Source organism: Carettochelys insculpta, chromosome 7 (genome assembly GCF_033958435.1).
Source record: "Carettochelys insculpta isolate YL-2023 chromosome 7, ASM3395843v1, whole genome shotgun sequence".
Classification (NCBI taxonomy): Eukaryota; Metazoa; Chordata; order Testudines; family Carettochelyidae; genus Carettochelys; species Carettochelys insculpta.
Window position 1 is genome coordinate 27,484,614 of NC_134143.1, and position 6,192 is coordinate 27,490,805.

The window sequence follows — 6,192 nt, forward strand, 5'->3', positions numbered from 1 at the left end:
ATCCTTCACTCTCACAGACCTTAGGAGGCAGGTCTGTCCTTGCCTACAGACAGACTCCCAACCTTAAACAAATTCCCACCAGCAACTATAGACCACAACACAGTAACTCTAAACAGGGAACCAATCCCTGCAACAAATCTCTCTGCCATCTCTGCTCACATAGCTACACCAACGATATCATCACAGGACCTAACATCAACCATACCATCAGGGGCTCCTTTACTTGCACATCTACTAATATAATATATGCCATCATGTGCCAGCCGTGCCCCACTGCAATTTACATTGGCCAGACTGGACAGTCTCTCTATAAAAGAATAAATGGACATAAATCAAACATCAGAAACAGTAACATACACAAACCTGTAGGAGAACACTTCAATCTCCCTGGACACTCCAACAGACTTAAAAGTAGCAGTCCTACAACAAAAAAATTTCAAAAATAAAATGGAGAGAGAAAGCTCTGAGCTGCAATTCATTTGCAAATTTGTCTCCATCAACCAAGGATGAAACAGAGACTGTGAGTGGCTGGCCCCTTACAAAAACTGTTTCTCTGCTTTGGAAGTTCACACCTCCACATTAGAATCTGACAATGGGCCTCATCCCCCCGACTGATCTGACTTGTTTTTTCTCCTCTCTTGATCTAAACTACTGATAATGGGCCATTTCCACCCTGATTGAATAGACCTTGTCAGCTCTGGTCCTCCCTTTTACTGAGACCCCCCCACCCCCTCTTTAAATACCCCTCTGAAACCCCCCCACTCATGCCTCTGTTGAAGTGGGTCTTTGCCCACGAAAGCTTATGCTCCAGAATATCTGTTGGTCTATAAGGTGTCACAGGACTTCTTGTTGTTCTCATGCAAAATTCTTGGGATGGCTGGCTCAATAACTGGGAGAACACGACTAGCATTCTGGAGTGCAGATAAGATTTGCCAAAGCCACCATGCTGTAGTGAGCATGTATGTGGGGGAAATAAAATTGTGTGCCACTTATCCTTATTTTAATCCCTGTTTACAATGACTCTCCTGGGCAGCCTACTGAAAAGTTACAAAATGCTAAATTTAATGAGGAACATGCTTGAAAATGTAACAGAGAGAGAGCCGTGCTAGCCTATATACTATGAAAACAAAAAAGCAGTCTTGTAGCACTTTAACAAAATAATGTTTAAAACAAAAAGCAGTCAAGTAGCACTTTAAAGACTAGCAAAAGTGCTACTGGACTGCTTTTTGTTTTGATAGTGTATAGACTAGCGTGGCTTACTCTCTGTTACTATTCAAAATAATTTTTAGATGATGAGCTCTTGTGGGACAGGCCCACTCCTTCAGAGCATACCCATACCAGAACAGACTCAATATTTAAGGCACAGAGAACCAAAAATAGTAATCAAGGTTGACAAATCAGAAAAGTATTATCAAGGTGAGCAAATCAGACAGCAGAGGGGCAGAAGGTTGGAGGAGGGGGGAGTCAAGAATTAGATTAAGCCAAGTATGCAAAAGAGCCCCTATAATGTCATTATAATGTCTTATTCTTGACTCCCCACCACCTTCTGCCCCCTACTCTCTGATTTGCTCACCTTGATAATATTTTTCTGATTTGTCAACCTTGATTACTATTTTTGGTTCTCTGTGCCTTAAATACTGAATCTGTTTTGGTATGGCTATGAACTGAAGTGGGTCTGTCCCACGAAAGCTCAGTAGTAGTAGTAGTAGTAACATCCTTCCGTCTACATAGACTATGGAACGCACCCTTCGTAGTTCCGTTTGGCATCCTCATTTGCAGTGTCGGCTGTGACTGTGAAGACCCACATGAGAGTGACAGTCCTTGCTGCATCTGTAGCGTATGTAATGGGTGTCTGGCAGGTCCTTGCTGTGCTTTCTGTGGGCTCGCTTCTCCTTTGCTAGCTGTCTGATCCTCAACTCACCCTTCTAAAGGCCCTTGTATAGTTCCTGCCTCCATCTGCTGCGATCGTCTGCCAGCTCCTCCCAGCTGTCTGGCTTGATGTCTCCTTCCCTGAGGTCTCTCTCTTGCAGACATCTTTGTAGCGCAACTGGGGGCATCTGGGAGGTCTTTTGCCAGAGGCTAGCTCGCCATAAAGGATGTCTTTTGGGATCCTTCCATCATTCATCCTGTGGACGTGGCCAAGCCAGCGGAGCCGCCGCTGCCTGAGGAGGGTGTACATAGTTGGGATTCCAGCTTGCTCAAGGACGGTAGTGTTGGACACTCTGTCCTTCCACGATATTCCAAGGGTGCACCTGAGGCAGCGCAAGTGGAAGACGTTCAGCCTCTTTTCCTGGCGCGTGTACAGGGTACAAGTCTCGCTGCCATAAAGGAGGGTGCTGAGGATGCAGGCTCTGTAGACTTGCACTTTGGTGTGAGTGTACAGCTTGTTGTTATTCCACACTCTCTCGTTTGAGTCTGGACAGAGTTGTGGCTGCTTTACCGATCCTCCTATTTAGCTCAGTCTCCAAGGACAGGGTGTCAGTGATGGTGGACCCGAGGTAAACGAACTCGTGGACGACCTCTAACGTATAGTTGTCAATGCTGATTGATGGAGAAACAGCAACGTCCTGAGCAAGTACATTTGTCTTCTTTAGGCTGATGGAGATCCCAAAGTCCTTGCATGCTTTGGAGAACCGATCCAGCAGTTTCTGAAGCTGGTCTTCTGTGTGTGACACGACAGCAGCGTCACCTGTGAACAGCATATCTCTGATGAGGACTTCCTGCACCTTAGATTTAGCTTTCAGCCTTGCAAGATTAAGCAGTTTCCCATCAGATCTTGGACTGACAAAACATGCCTCTCTGTCTATGCAGGTATTTACATGGTTATGTTCCATGTTACATTTGAATTCAAATTAATTAACTTTATTTCTGGGACTGAGCACAGCTTATTTTTGCAATAGTGTAATCATCAGCTTGCTACTTCAACAATAAATTATATTGGTGATTTTGATCAATTCACTCAGCTAGATAATAAGACATTCCGCAATATAAAACCATGAAAGGATTATGTTTTGGGTTTGTAAATAAAAGTCAGAGTCTGAAATGTGGCTTTCAGAAACTCTGAGGTTTGGACAGGCTTGATTTTTACTTTTGTTTTACTGCTTTCTATATGAAATTGCTGTTTGCTTCTCACTTCACATTCGTTGCCATTCTTGGCTGATAAGCTTTGCCTGCTGTTTGATTCACAGTTATAAGAACTTTTATATGCCTTCATGGGAGACACCTTGATTCATGGTCTTCGTCCTTCACATTGTGGTGCATGATTCTCCTTTTCTTTCATCCCATTCAGAGAAGACTCCTCGTCTTTCAGAGGTTTTGCTGCTTATCAGATATAAGCTTAGTCATTCAGTGTAATCCTTTTCTAAATCTGATTTTCTTCTGAGACTTTCTGGTTCATAGTATGTGCTGAGCGATGGAACAAGTGTACAGAGGTCACAGAGATTGAATTCTTAGAAAAAAATATAAAGTTAAATTATATTTTCCATGCACCATACCAGAATCCACCCTGAAATTCATCAAAAACATTGAAAATGAAACCTGAGTTAAAAGGATAAACATCAAGAACACAAAAATTGAAATTAAATAAAAAATTGGTATTATGCAAACATACAGCTTTAAAAATTAATTCCTCATTACAAGGTTACCTAAAACAGAAGAATCCTCTTTAAATGAATTAACAACAACCCCTGCCTCAAAAAGAAATCTTGGGGCAAGATTAATTGTTAGCGAATTGTAATTATGCCCAAAATATCCTGCTCAATTTCTTTCAGGCGCCAGGAAAGAGGAATAGCAGACATAGCAGAATAGTTGACATGATGAATGAACCTGGGGTGTGCATGTGTAATAATCTTTTTTGCACATTCCAGCCATTCAGTTAGCTAAAGTCTTTAGTCAGTAGTTAACGGCCTGGACAGTGGGCCTGATCTTGCCCCCCATGCAGTCAAAGGGGAGTTTTCTCATTAATTTAACTGGGAGTTGGATTCAATCTTATGTGTAGAGAAAATGCACTTTGCTAGTTTATTCCCAACATAATGAATCAGACAAAATTACTAGAGTATTCAAAGCTTACTTTCATTCTTATTTTTCCCCCTTTCTTCTTGGTTAAAATACTCTAGCAATTACTTTTAAAAGTAGTGGAATTCTGACTAACTCAATGGTAATTTTTCCATTTATTCTCAGCCTCTTACAAGTAAGAAGGAAAAAGAAAACAACTATTTCCTGTCAGCCTGTACTAGACATACGTTCAACATAAAACTAAGTTTTATTAAAATTTTTCTTGAAATTGAATTTTTCCCATTCTATTTTTTGGCATAGAAACATGGCAGATAAAATTATATGCATTATCTCAAAGACTTATTCCTCTTCTGCTGCATTATCATTCATTAGTCTCCTTACCATATCAGGGATCTTATCATACTATCTCTAAAACAGACATTTAGAAGTAGTACTGAAATGTGTCTGACTTCTATCAATATAATATGTATTTTAGCCAGTATTGTCATGCTAAAGAAACCTTTTTTTAAAATTCCTTATTCTGCGGTATCTTGATAAAAACCATAAGTTCCCTTCTGGTTAGGTTTCATTAGCAAGTAAACAACACTTGCTAGAAAAATTACTTTTCCTTTAAAATAGTAGTTCCCAGCCTTTTCCAGATGGGGACAGATTTTGACAATTCAGGAAGACTTGGTGACCCAAGGCAATTCAAAAAAGGGGCGGGGGGGGGGCAGAGGGGAGCAATGCTGTAACTAGCTAATTTTGTGCCTGAGACAAGAATATAAAATTGTGCCCCCTCATGCTTATATATTCGTAGTAGTTATTTCACACAAAAAAGAAAATACAATAATAATAATAATAAAATAATAACTCTGTTTATTATAGTTAATTATTGTATTATTATAGTTGATCTGAATTGTGGTGAGGGAAAGACCCTCATCCACAAACCACTCGCCTTGGCTCTGCCAGCTTAAACCCCACACTCAGAGGCTTGAGGGGCTGGGCGCTTCAGACCCAGGGCTGGGGGGAGAGACAAACCAAAACTGACAAATGAGCCACGTAGAATAGAAGGGGGGCAAAAGTGAGGGGAGGAGGTGGGGGTGAAAATTACTTACTACGAGAGCCAATTAAGTGACTTGCCTGGGATGACTACGAATATCAAAGGTGGAGAATCTATCTTTGTAATGTGTAATTGCTTCTCTATTGACAGACAGAGCTGCTGGATGTGGCAGCATTAAGGAGCTGCAAATGGCTCTGAGCTCTTGGCAACCCTTAACAAATCTGGTGCCTTGCGTGTTGAATAGTAACAGAGAGGGAGCTGTGTTAGTCTATATACTATTAAAACAAAAAAAGCAGTCAAGTAGCACTTTAAAGACCAACAAAATAATTTATTAGGTGATGAGCTTTCGTGGGACAGACCCACTTCTTCCGACCATAGCCAGACCAGAACAGACTCAATATTTAAGGCACAGAGAACCAAAAACAGTAATCAAGGAGGACAAAACAGAAAAAAATGATCAATGTGAGCAAATCAGAGAGTAGAGGGGTAGCAGGGGTGGGGGGAAGTTCAAGAATTAGAAGGCCAAGTATGCAAATGAGCCCCTATAGTGACTCAGAAAATTCCCATCCCGGTTCAAACCATGTGTTAATGTGCCAAATTTGAATATAAAAGACAGCTCAGCTGTCTCCCTTTGAATGGTGGTGTGAAAATTTTTCTTCAGTAACACGCAAACTCTTAAGTCATTAACCGAATGGCTCACTCCATTCTGAAGAATGAATGAAGAAGTGGGTCTGTCCCACAAAATCTCACCTAATAAATTATTTTGTTAGTCTTTAAAGTGCTACTTGACTGCTTTTTCTTAACAAATCTAATTGCAACCAATGTTTGGGTCCTGACCCATGGACGGGAAATGCCTGCTCTAACAACTCTCTCACTAGCTGCCTTTCCCCTCCCCTTTTTTCACTCTTTTATGACTTAGGGCAAGCAAGTCAAACACGTGGCCCACGGGCCTCATGCAGCACAATCTAATTTTTTTGTGGCCCCAGGGCTGGGATCCAGCCAAGGGCAGCAGCCCCGGGGGCCCAGCTGGGGCCAGAAGAACCCCAGCAGCCCTGGGACTGGGAGCTGGCTGGGGACCAAAGCCCTTTCAGCAGCTCCAGCCCTGGGGCTGGGACCTGACTGGAGTCCGGGGAACCCCT